This window comes from Athene noctua, chromosome 1, assembly GCF_965140245.1.
Source record: "Athene noctua chromosome 1, bAthNoc1.hap1.1, whole genome shotgun sequence".
Classification (NCBI taxonomy): Eukaryota; Metazoa; Chordata; class Aves; order Strigiformes; family Strigidae; genus Athene; species Athene noctua.
This window is the reverse complement of record NC_134037.1, coordinates 97452875-97465453: the sequence shown is the minus strand read 5'-3', so window position 1 is coordinate 97465453 and position 12579 is coordinate 97452875. Positions and strand designations below refer to the sequence as shown.

Here is a 12579-nt window from a genome sequence, read left to right as displayed (position 1 = left end):
TTCTGATCAGTTCAGTGAAAACAATTTGATGCAATCAGCGGAGATGCGGGGTTTGCGGTTACCACACCCACCCACACAGATACACGAGCTCCTGTAACCATCTTCTTTGTGCCATGGTTTCAGTCAGCGAGCAGACGAGTCTGCTTGTAAGACACAGTGGCGTGTCAGCCAGTGGGGATGGTTACAAACGTGGCTTTCTCCAGCTCTGCTTAACAAGACCTCCTCCTGCTGCTTGGAACAATGTGTTATTACCACAACACGACATCTAGTTAAGAAAAAAAAGCCAAGCACAATCCACCCAAACTTCAAAACTTCCCCCTTCCCTTCAACAACAGATTTTTCTTGTCAGGTTCAAATTATTTGCCAGTCAGTGCTGGAAAAAGCCGTTGCTCTGGTTTGGCCTATATTTATTTGCTGCCCCAAATCAACAGAAGGTACTTCTGGGAAGGGAACCTAAGGGGGTGCGGAAAATGACATTAGCCTGTAGTAAAATTAAAGCTAGCTTCTTCGAGAGTTGGGCTGTAGTGGTGGTTATTTCATACTACTCCACTGCAGCTCCTCTTCCTGGACTGATGTGTCCAGGCTGCATGCTGTAATTTCCCTTTTTGGTGAACTGAGAGCAAAATCCCAGAGGCCACAGGCAGCATTACCCAGCCTCGGTGGGCAGGCTGGCTGGTCACCTCTCCGTGCCTCAGCCCATAGGTGAGGTACGCTGGGAGGGCAGAGAGACAGACACTTGGTGTTTGTGCTTGCTCTTACTATTGCTCTTGGGAGAGTCTGCTACGCGTTTGCAAGGGAGCCAGGTAGTGGATGGATGTTGTACAGAACTTCAGTCTCCCAGTCTGTCAAGCTTGAAAGTTTTTCCAGCTTTCAATTTTGTCTAGAGTTTCTTTCTTAAGACTCCCCCCTTCTTCAAACAGAGCCTCAACTCTGGCTGGGTCCCAGAGATAGATACCAAATGGCGCTTTTTTCCCTTTCTTTTGCTCTTTCTTCCTTCTCGTGAAGCTGGCAGACTCTCCAAACACACATCCAACCAACGCACAGTGCATTCGAAAACAGGCCATCTGGCTGAGCACTCCTTGAGAATGAGAAGACAAGAAAAACAACCCTCTTGGAGCTGGCAGCCGAAAGGCAGGCAGCCCGTACGTGGACTTGATCTCGTGGTGCAATCCAAGAGCCGTCCAATCCAAGGGCACTGCAAAAAAGCTCTTTCCTAATGAGCAGAATACGGCTGTCTCCAGAAGCTGCTCCAAGTCAACAATTTGAGTGGGATGCTGTAACTCTTCTCGCTGCACATGTGCTCATTAATTAAAGCCACTTTGGAAGATGCCCCTGACACCCCCGCCGGGGCTGCCAGCCTACCCTCTCCGAAAAGCTGCTTGCTGCTTTGCAGCCCTCTGCTGGGCAGGGACCTGCAGAGCCCCAAGAGAAGGACAAGGCCATCAGCATCCAGCTCTTAACCACAAAATGGACCCGTTGCATCACCGGCGAACAGCTGCGCGGAGAGTAGGGCACTGGAAGGAAGTTGCACTCCATTTGCTTTGCTGTCGTTTTTCTCCCCTCGGAGTTTGGTAACACCCAGAGTGCTCCAGGCATAAAATCACGCTGGGCAGGTCAGCAAGGGACAAAAGTGAGCTGAGCAACTCTGTCTTGCAACTCTTAGCTATTTTTCTGATGATTAAGGACCGGCTTCACAAAATCAGGGTGGCTGAGGTGAATGCAGAGCCATTAGTAGCCAATCCCTCAACAGTAGAACAGGGAGCACTCAGTGAAACTAGTAGATGATGTGTTTAAAACACATTAGAGAAATTACACTTCATTAGGTAGAGAACTTCTGAAAGTTGCTGGCCCAGCAGGCTGCAGAGGCAGACAGCATCAGCAGGCTCAAAACGGGATTAAAGAAATTTGCAGACAACAGGTCTGTAAACGGACACTAAAGGGAATGGGCAAGATGTACAGCCTAACATCTCAATCCAACAAAGATGAATGCTGAGGAAACACAAGGGAGAGGGAAGCGTCCGGGCCTGTGTGCTCTCCCTGGATAGTCTCTCATCTTGCCTCAGTTGGGAGCAGAGTGCTGGTTGGGGAGGACCACTGCTCTGGCCCAGAAGGGCAGTTCTCGAGTTTTTATTCTAAGATTCAGTCCCTGTGCCAGCCTGAGCTGAAGGTCATATGAACAGATTGTTGCCTCTTTAAATTACCAGAAGGAATCTAGAATCTGATTTTTCTCGGAAAGCTGGATTTGTGGAACATGTTTTCCATGAATTTTAACAGTCACAAGCCCTGGCTTAATCTGTATGGTCTCCCAGTCATTACACTCCACATCTTGTTTCTGCATCTGCCCCTTTAGTACTGATGGGAGCAAGGGCAGCTCAGGCTTTGTCAGACCATACAGCTACATCTCAGCTATGTGTGTATGGGTTTCCAATGGCTAGTTACCGCTCTGCATCTCCTGATGGTTATTTCTCAGGTTTCTGCTGTGGCTTCTTGCATGCAGTTGTGTTTCCAAGGTGAGGGACTAAAGCTCTTGATCCTTTGACTTTATTAACTCAAGAGTACAGTTTTGCAAATTGCTTACTTATCTTGAAAAATTATGACAAAGGACACAGAGTACCAATGCAGGTCCTTAGGAGCTCCATGTTTCTTGCCACTAAATTATCAGAGACATTCAGTGCCTCTTCCTTTTATCAACATGCAATTTAGTTGTCCCCAACTGACAAAGGTAAGTTCTAAAAATAAATTTGAGATTCTGCACCATTATCTTTTAAATCTACTGCTTTATAAGCTTTAACAATGACAAAGAAGATGTTCCTAAATTGAAAATAAAATAAAAAATAGAGATTTGATGGAGTCTAATATGCCCCTTCTTTGGCACTGACTTAACTCAAACACAGGTGGCTAGTTCAGAAAACCTGGAGGTGACAAGGGATAGAGAGAGACCTGTACTAAATCAGAATGAAGTGCAGCAGTGCAATTGCTAAATCATACCAGAGAGAATGTAAAGAGTAACTAGGCAGCTTCAGTGTGGGGAAAAATGGGGAAAAGGGGACAACAAATTAGAAGGGACTTATGGATCATTGAATCTACTCCTCTGCTGTAATGATATCCCACAACTGCTAAAGATCTGTCTTCAAACAGTTAAGTTTTTTATTCCCATTGTTCCTCTGAGGAGGTTATTCTGAACTTCACTGCTGTTGTTTTGAAACCTTCTGATAGTTTGCAGCCTGAATTTATTTATGACCAGTGTATGCCCGTTTTAAGATCTTTCCTTTTTTAAACTCTAACCTGCTATTAGCTACGTTCAGTAAAAGTTTTAGGGCATAATTCATCTCCTACAAATATATGCGTTCTGTTATGCTAACATTGTCTCTTTTTTATTTTTAACTTACAGGAGAGCAGAATAATATGCAAAGACAAGATGAAACAGATGTTTCAGGTCTACATTACAATTCAGACAGAAATTTAAATCAGCTGAAGACATCAGAATGAAATGCTTTGTAAGTGGTTTTGTGCTATCAGTTACTCAAGGTAATATGCCTTTCAGTATGTATTGCTTCCTTTACAGCCTTTGATGTGATCTTGTGAAAGGTAGATCCCCTTCAGGAATCTGCTCTGAGGTCTGAGGCAAGTCAGCTGGAGCTCTGGGAGAGAGGCATCTCCAGAGACTGGGTTCCAAGCTTGCTTGAGGTGTTTGTGTAAACAGCACTGTTGACAAAGAGAGAGTATGGGGATATATTCTCATGATACTGAGAATACCAAGCGAGCATTGGTTGTGCTGTGTGAGTATTATGTATGCCTTATATTTCAATACAATGAACTAAGTTTTCTTCAGGTCAGTTCCAAAATTAGATGTAGAGAATGTCCAAACCATCACCAGTGAAAAGGATGCCAGTTGGAACACTTCTCTAGTGAAAAAATGGGTTTTGAGAGAAAAGATATTTTCATAGAAAGTGTTTGCTGTCCTCCAAATGTGCCCCTCTCTCATAAACCCAAAAGCCTTAAAAGCAAAAGAGATTTGATTGTTGGCAGTTTGGGGATTATTCCCCTCCCTTTCCCCCAGCGTTTTCCAATGGAAAATATTCAGGGTTTGGGTTTTCAGCCCTTTGCTGAAATGTCAACATTTTCCAAAGGGTGAAGGAGGGGAAAAGAGAAGAAAAGAAAAACATGTTCTGACCAGCTCCAGTCAGAGCCAAATGGCTCAGTCCTGGATTTGGTCAGGGAAGTATGCTGGAGGGGAGCAAATGGGAGTGTCTTGGTTCCACGCACAGCCTGGCTGGGCTGAGGGCCGCATATCACGATCCATTTGTATGAGTCATTCCGGTCGACGCTTCACCAGGGGAGCGTGTGGAGTGGCTTTCAAGCACGTCAGGTCAATACGCTAGTTGCAAATATTGCCTTGCTGCTTGCCACAGCCACTTTGGCTGTCTGTGCGCGTGTGGGATGCACACAGGTACGCTCTGTTCAAGTACTCCGGTATTTCCATGACGTCTTTAACGCACAGAGACAACAATAACACCTTGCACCTATGCAGACTTGAGAATTCATCTCTCTCCCATTCATAAAAGAGGAGAAAGGAGAAAAATGGCATGTGCCTGTAAACTTACCTGTCCTCCGTTCAAGTGATGTTGTCTTGTGCAGTGCAATGGCTGGAATTTAGCCTTTGAAAGCCCCACCAGCTATTTGACAGGCTGGCCCTATGTAGGGAGAAATGCTGGAAGAGCCAACATAAAGGCTGCTAAACTACACATGCACATGCATGCGCCATCCTGCTTCTGGGGGAAAAGGAGTGGCTTTGTTTCCCCAATGCGTTGCTGATCCCCAGGTGCATGGTCAGCCTCCAGAAAGCTGTTCCAGCACTTGGACACCTTCAAATCTGAGGACGACAAAGGCCATCTTTGCTTCTGCCTCTCCAGAGTGTCTCCCACAGCTGCAGTGGGGGAGCTGGCAGATGGATGCATACCCAGCCTAGGTCTTTGTCCCCCTCTAGTGACTCGACTGCAGAAGCAGTTTTCCAAGTCCTACTCCCTCCAAGCAAGATGGTCATTGTTTTAGGCCAGGATGTTCCATGGTTTCCTCTCTGAAGGCCAGTAGGACATCTAAGCACCACTGGCAGGTCATATATTTATACACACTCGGACATTATCCATTACCAATGCAAACAGTAATTAAGAGCTTGACTTTCTGCTCTAATAGGCCATGTGTACCTGCTTTCCTCCCATGGAGGACACTGGTCACGGGCTTCAGGTGGCAGCCTGTGCCTAGTCCTCCAGGAGGCCTAGCTAGGGCCACTGCTACCAGTGCAAAAGCACATGGTCCCAATCTCTTGTAACCAAATACTTGCTGAGTCACAGCCCAGTCACCCATACGCTTAGCAAGTCGAGTCAGCCATCTGTCACCAGCACATCCTCCTCACCGTGCTGTGACTCCATGGGGAAAACAACAGGAGGCAGATTATGTTTGGCTGAGGAGCCAAGCTCTCGTGTGTCTTGTCTCTGACTAACCCCTGGATTGCCTTCTAACCAATGGTGAAGCCTTTGGCTCCTCTTAGTTTGGCCCTTTGTCAGAGAAGAAAGTGACATTCGAGTTCAAATGCTGAAAGCTTTGCCTGACTGAAGAGTGACTCCAAAGCCGACTCAAGCAAGGCATGGATAGCATTGTGCAAAACGTCCCTCCTACAGCCAGATCATCCAGATGGGCCTCCATACCGGTGTTCTCTTCCAGCCAATTTTTTAAAAATAGCACCAAAATACAGGGTGCCCTGTTTCCTAAGGCCTTGTCCCACCTACCATGTCAGATAAAGGCTGCAAGAGCAGCCTTGTGGTGTGTCCTCTCCTAGTGAAACCCCGCGTTTCCCTATGTTCAGCCATGGGCTAGAGGCACAGCCCCAAAAGATGGGATCGCTTCCTGCTGTGTGCCTGCACTACCGACCAGGTGATGCACTGCCCAGGTAGGTGAGCCAGCCAAGGCAGGGCGTACGCAGCTGGGGGTAGGATTCGCATGGGATTTCACACAACAAAGCCTCCATGCTGCTTACCACAACCTCCCCAGCTGGGGCTCCCTGCCTTCCTCTCTCATGTGCTTGAAAGTCTGTTTTCCCCATGAGCTCCTCAAGGGACAAATCACCCACACCAGCAATCTGACCATCCTGTTTTATCCTAAGGCCATGAAAGAGTGAGGAGTGGATGTGGCCTTTTTTGTTCTGGAGGAAAAAAGTGAACTCAATGCCAGGCACAGATCCCAGGCTGTATAGTTCAAATCGCGCTCAGAGCACATAATTCTCATTTGTGTTTGTGTGCACGCAGGGCAGGGGTGGGGGTTGGCAGGGGGGGTGAATATAAGAATGTAATTGTCATAATTTAATCCAAAACTACTTCTTGGAAGGAAAAAAAAACCCAGGCCGACACAAAACAGCATGTTCAGTTATAAACACCACATGAAAGAGCCGTATTATGTTCTACTTGGTAACTGACATCGAACGTTAACGTTCTCAGCTGCCCACTACTGGGCAAAGGCCTTTCCAGTGCTCCCCCCACCCCGATGCAAACAAAAGCCCCCAGCCAAACTGCGGCGCAGATACCAATTTCTGAGGCCGCAGCAAAATTCCACATAGAAAGTTCATTATGGGCAGAGGAGGCAGGCTGGTAGATGGAGCGGCACGGAGCAGATAGATAGCCATCTGGGACTCAGAGCGCTCCCAGCTGCGCTGCGGAGAGCGCACGCACATCTCCTGCAAGGCCATAAAAAAGTTGGCATGTGCCGTGTGAGCCGCAGAGTGTTTTTTTTCCCTCAGATTTCCCATAACGAGCCAGCGTATTCCCGGAGTGGTGGGTCTTGCTGGCACCATGGCTGCTCCTCTCTGCCTGACTGGTGCTGCAGCAGGCAGGAGGAGTGGTGTTAGGGCCCTCAGTGCCCTTCCCTTCTCCTCCCGGGCCTTCAGCTGGAGTGAGTCATTTGGTGTAAAGGAAGCACAGTCATCCAGACTGGGATCCTCAGGGGTGCTTACCTACTTAACTGCAGATAGCACTGCACTCCCCATAAAGCATCCAGGAACACCAGAGACCTGAGAGTTCACTCCTTATTTCTTCCCTCCCTCTGGGAGAGTCACCAGGCAGAGCCGCCCATCCTGCCTGTGGGATCAGGGGGCGATGAGGCAATGTCCCCCAGATCCTTGGCCTCCCCTGTGGTGGGGGTGGTTGGGGTCTTGTCCTAGCTAGCGGCTCCACAAATCATTTGTTGGAGTCATTGCGATAGGGTATCACAAAATAAATGCCTTCTGCTTGAAGAATATGTTTTTTAGCTTCATGTTAACCTTTATTTTTTGTGGGGCTGGGTGACATTATTAGCACCCGTGCTTACTGCTGAAGTGAAGCATCTTTGTTGTAGCGTGGGTGGGAGATGGGTTATCGTCAATATGGAGCAGATCTAGAGAATGGCTTCTGTTATTTACTTCTTTTCTGTTCTCGTAAGATGTGTGACACTTTAACAAAGATCTGCTTAACAGAATCCAATTAAAATCTGAATTGTCACCCAGGCACCCTTGGGATATTTTCCTCGCTTTGGCTGCACCTGGTGTGCTGCCGCCTCATCCGCGCGGCGCTGGGCTCTGCGGGTGGCCGCTCAAGGCCCGGGGGGTGACCTGTGTGCCGGCCGGGCGAGGGCCCGCGGTGGGCGGGGCTGCCCTGCCGTGCCCCCGGGGGGGCGCTGAGCCAAGGCGTTTCTCCGTGGCGCCTGGGGCAGCGCTCCGGCGGGTGCTGCCGTTTGCCCCCGGAGCTAAAAGAACGGGCAGCCCCGCTGCCGCTCCGCCCGAAAGGTGGAATTGAACCACTCTGTCGCTAGACAGCTACAGGTTTGAAGCCTGCACCCCAGACCACTGAGGGTCATCCGGGCAACTGGCAAGCAGCGGCCGCCCCCCTATATAAAGGTCGGCCCTTGTCCCACCGGCCGGCCAGGGCGAGGGGCGCCGCGCCCGGGAGGACGCGCCCTCCCCGCTCCCCGGAATGTCCCCCTGGCACTGGGCCGAAGGTGCTGCGGGGCCGGGAGCGCCGCGGGCGGGCTCGGCCCCCGCCGCCGCCCCAGAAGCCCCCGGGCTCCGTATGCAAATATTAGGCCGGTGATTGGCTGTTCCTGGGCGGGGCGGGTGCCGGGGCGGGGCCTCGGCCGTGCGGCTGCCCCTGGCGGCGGCCCCGGCGCGGGCCGGCGGGTGAGTCACGGCGCTTCCCAGCAGGAGCGGGGCCGCGCCAGCAGCGCCGCCGCCCCGCCGCCCTTCCCGGAGCAACGGGGCCCCTCACGGCACCCGGCGGGGCAGCTTGTGCAACGGGGGACGCCCCGGCCCCGCGCCCGCCGTGACGGGCTCGCCCCTGTCCGCCGTCGCCGGCCCGGGGCTGGCGGAGCAGCGGGCGGTGCGGGACGTGGCTTTGCGCAGCCGTCAGCGCCCGCCGGCACCCGTGTGCCTTTCCCCCACGCGAGACCGCTTCCCACGGGAGATAGCGGCCGGGGTGCGGGTCCACGTATTCCCTCCCCGTCAGTGGGGCCGCCCGGTTCGGTCAGAGGGCGCAAGTAGGGCGGCCCCATTAGTGTAAGAGCATATAAAGATGACGCGCAGGGCTCCGCCGAGGAGGCCAGAGCACTGGCTCGTTTTGAGCGGTATCTGTTTTTGAAGTATCTTTTTTTTTTTTTTTTCGGTGGTTGATGCCAGTTACTCCGGAGGAAGACGTGAATCTCCCATGAGATACCTTGCAGAACAATAATATCCTCTGGGAGGAAATTCCTCCCTGGCCCCCAGCTGAGGATCAACTTATGCCCCGAAGTATGAGGATTGGAAACACTTGTAATTTTATCCTAGCGAGTGTAACTATAGAGGCTATTTTCATAAATGTCTAAACCCTTGAAAAATTACTCATTTGCCTCGAGAGATTCCTCTGAAGTGGAGCCATTTCTGCAAATGCATGTGGTTTCCAGTGATTTTTAATTACATGATTCTTTTTGGTGTAAGCAACAAATAAAACCATAGGCCTGTTCCCCTTCTTGCTCACCCTGGGGAAGACGAGGCTCAAAGCTGATCCGCAGTGGAGCAGCACCAGGGTAAAACTGGTACAGAACAGAACCGGGGCCACATCCCGAAGCTGGGAGCACTTTTGCACGCATCAGCAAAAGAAAGTGAAAAATACACGGTGGGGCAGCGCCGTTCCTGCTCACGGCTGGGAACGTGGCTGGGCACAGCTTTACTTTCAGTGCGTGGCTCCAAGTCATGACTTACCCTGTTGGAGCTGAGCCAGCTCTGGTATCATCTGGCCCGCTGACTCCCCGACACGGGCATGAGTGTATCTGAGGCCTTATTGTTTGTAGCAAAGAGCTTTTTTTTAGCAACTTAAGTGTTTTTAGAGCACATTTTCAACTCCAACCCAGGAGCAGGGGTTTTATCAGAAGGAGCTGGTCGGAGAGCTGCTCCTGTGCCTGCCAATGCTAGGCAGGAATTTTCCTTCCCTTCCTCGGTTTGTAGGAGTCTTGTCCCCTGGTACATTCCAATCTCTTTACCTGGTACTTATCCCAGTAGCAGGTGTCATAATCCAACAAGTTTCTTTTGTGCATAAAAATGCACAGGGTGAGGAACTGGGGGCGTGTGTGGGAGGAGGTGCAGGGAAATTAGTCATGGGGAGGAAGAGGTTAGTGCGGGGGTTTGAGGAAATCAGGTGGCCGCAGCAATCCCTCTGGCTTCCAGACGAGCCAGTCCTGACGTCTTCTGGGAGAAGCACGTCAGCTCAGAGATATGCTTCTGTCGGCCCAGCAGCATGTGACCTTGCTGACCGGTTCAGGCTGAACAAGAATGGCTGCCAGGGGTCACGGGAGACATTCATAGCTCCTGTTCTTCATTTTCAAGGCTCAGCTTTAACAACTTTCACTTTCTCTTTGCTTTCCTCTCTAACATCTACCTTTTCTGGATCTCCTCCCCTGCGGCACTTCAGGGGAAGGCATCCTAGTGTGGCAATGCTGCTCTCATCTTCTCTCTCTTGTGGCCTCCAGGATTTTTAAGCAGAGATGTCTTGTCTTTCATGTCTCATGATCAATCTCCCTGTGCTTTCCAGAAAAAGACTATGCCAAGCACTCAAGTCCAAATGAAAAATAACAGCCAGTCAAAATACTCCAGCCAAGTAACCAAAAGATCCATCAGAAAGGCCAGCTCCTAAAACCTCCCTTATTCTGCAGCAAAATGACATGCAGAGATAATGAATGTGGCGGTTTCTAAAGATCAAGCAGTGGAGGAAGGCACCCAAGAGGGTCAACAGCAACATAGGAAATGGGGCTGGACCTCAGAGTTGATGGGGAAGCAGTAACAAAGGAGTTTTGAGAATTTTCTCCTTGACCGGATGCTAGTCTGTCTAGGTTCAGGTCTGCTTGTGGAGCGGAAGCTGTGCTGACTTCCCCAGCAGTGGTGGAAAATAACATTTCCAGGATCTCTGTGTGTATGGTTTTTAAAGGCCTTTGTCACCCCTGACCAGGAGGGACTGTGGATGAGTTGCTGCACCTAACAGAGGTGCTGGTCTCCTTTCGTGTGGAGGGGCTATAGGCAATACTTTGTGCAGTTACTGCTCCTGGTGTCAGTTTCTCTCAGCTGCTGCTCAGTGTGCTTATGAAGGCCCAGGCACTGATCAGGAAATCAGTGGGCAGAGCTGGCTGTCAGCTGCAGGTAACAGTCATCTTATGATTAGATTTATAAGGCTACCAACATGCAAATAGGTACCTCCTAGGATTTTCAAAAACGTGTAAATAAGTGAACAGACCTGTTGATTTGGAATGTGCCCCAGCACCTGATGTGCCTTTAAACATTTCTTAGAAACCCTATAAGCACTCAGTTTCATCTTTAGACCAAGTATCTTTGAAAATCTGACCCTTTGTCATTAAAATTAAAGAACAAATCAGTTTATCAGCTTAATGATGGAAAAGCTAGCTTCCCTCAGTAAGGCTCTTAATTAAAGCATTTCTCAGTGTCTTTGGACCTGATTCTCCACCTTATGCAGAGAACTACACTATGCCAAATGGGTGCAGAGCACTGCCAATTTAGGTTTGATTCAATGCCCATTCAAGTTAATAGAAATCCTCCCACAGGAATCAATAGGACTTGGTTCAGGCCCCAAAGTCAATGGGGAATTTTGATTTTGCAGTATTTTAGGTCCACACTGCACCAGTGTAAGCAAATATTCAAGGAACAAAGCCTTGGAGAATATGGAAGGGGCTTTGGTAGGGATTTCTGGGGCAGGCTGTAACATAGGCTATTTAAGCAATTCACAGTCATTAAGACTGTCCAGCAAGGAAGCCTTAGAACAAATCAGTCTGAACTTTTCCTGTTCATTTTCATTTTTATATTACTCTTACCACTTAACAATACACTCCTGATTTTTTTTTTTTTTTGGTGGGGGGGGGGTGTCCCAGGCTGACAAAACAGGTAAGCATCTTCACTGCTTTGTTCTTACTTCTTTTAACCACCAGATCCTGATTTGTGTCAGAAAAGATAAGGCTAGATCCCTACTGTATTAATAAATAATTATTTGGTGTAAGGTGGGGGATGAGAAGGGCTGTTATTCTTAGCAGCAGCAATGAAATTTCAGCAGCTGATGACGTCAGTGCTAAAATGTCAGTGTGAAACAGGCTGGAACAAATTAAGAGTGTGGTGTCGTCACTGTGAGAGCCTCGCTGCCCTCCGGGGGGACTGTGGTTGGATGCTGCAGATGCAGTTCAGGAGATGGGGAAACAGAGGCTTGTGGGAGCTTCTAAGAAGCCTCCAAAAAAGCAACAACAATCATCTCAGTACCAGAAAGGTCAAAGAAGATGCTTATTTGAACGTCCCTGCCCACCTCATGGTGTGAGCTCACAACAAGGGAAGGGCCGCTTTTACAAACCAGATTCCAGGAACTAGTACAGAAAAAACAAAACAAAACAAAACAACAAAACCAAACACCAAAATAAAATTGGCCACCTTCTAGTCACTTAACAAGCTGGGCTAACTCCATCTGTGATGTCATTCCTGTGACTCAAATTGGAGAGAAATTTGGCCCCAAATGCCTTTTGTCATGTTGTGCTGCGTAAGAGAGAGTGATGTGCTTGGAGCAGAGGTGATCCTGAAGCATTTTATTACTTAACTGTGCTGTTGCATTCGAAGGATGCCTTCAGGCTATCCAAAAGTGCTGCACTCAAGGTGCACAGGGCTTCAGTCAAAATGGGGTAAATTTCCAAATGCATTCATGCTTGTCCTCAAAGAGCCTGGTCTTGCACATTTCTTGATTAGTCTCAGGCTGTGTAGTTAGACCCGACCCTGCCTCAGTGCAGGGCATGGATGCTAGCTGAGAGATGTGTCTCAAGGTCCTGATACCTTGGCATCTTGAGCCCTGCATCTTCTTGGTCCAGCAGATGAATCGCCTCATCTGCAGGGGTTGTTGGGCTGTCAGACATGCTGTTGTTGAGAGGTGGTTGGGACCATCCTACCTTCCTTCATGGAGACTTCCAGTATTTTGTACAGACATACGGGAAAAGTTGAGATTCCCTGGATTAATGTTTCTAGAAAACTATTACTGGTAACAAAACTGC

The 12579-nt window shown here is 49.3% G+C and overlaps 1 non-coding gene across 1 annotated transcript; it reads right to left on the bottom strand.

Annotated features, from left to right (window-relative positions):
* Positions 1 to 7800: 7800 nt before the first annotated feature.
* Positions 7801 to 7887, bottom strand: TRNASTOP-UCA (transfer RNA opal suppressor (anticodon UCA)). The gene has a single exon. It is a non-coding gene; the product is annotated as a tRNA-Sec (tRNA).
* Between the last annotated feature and the right edge of the window lie 4692 nt (positions 7888 to 12579).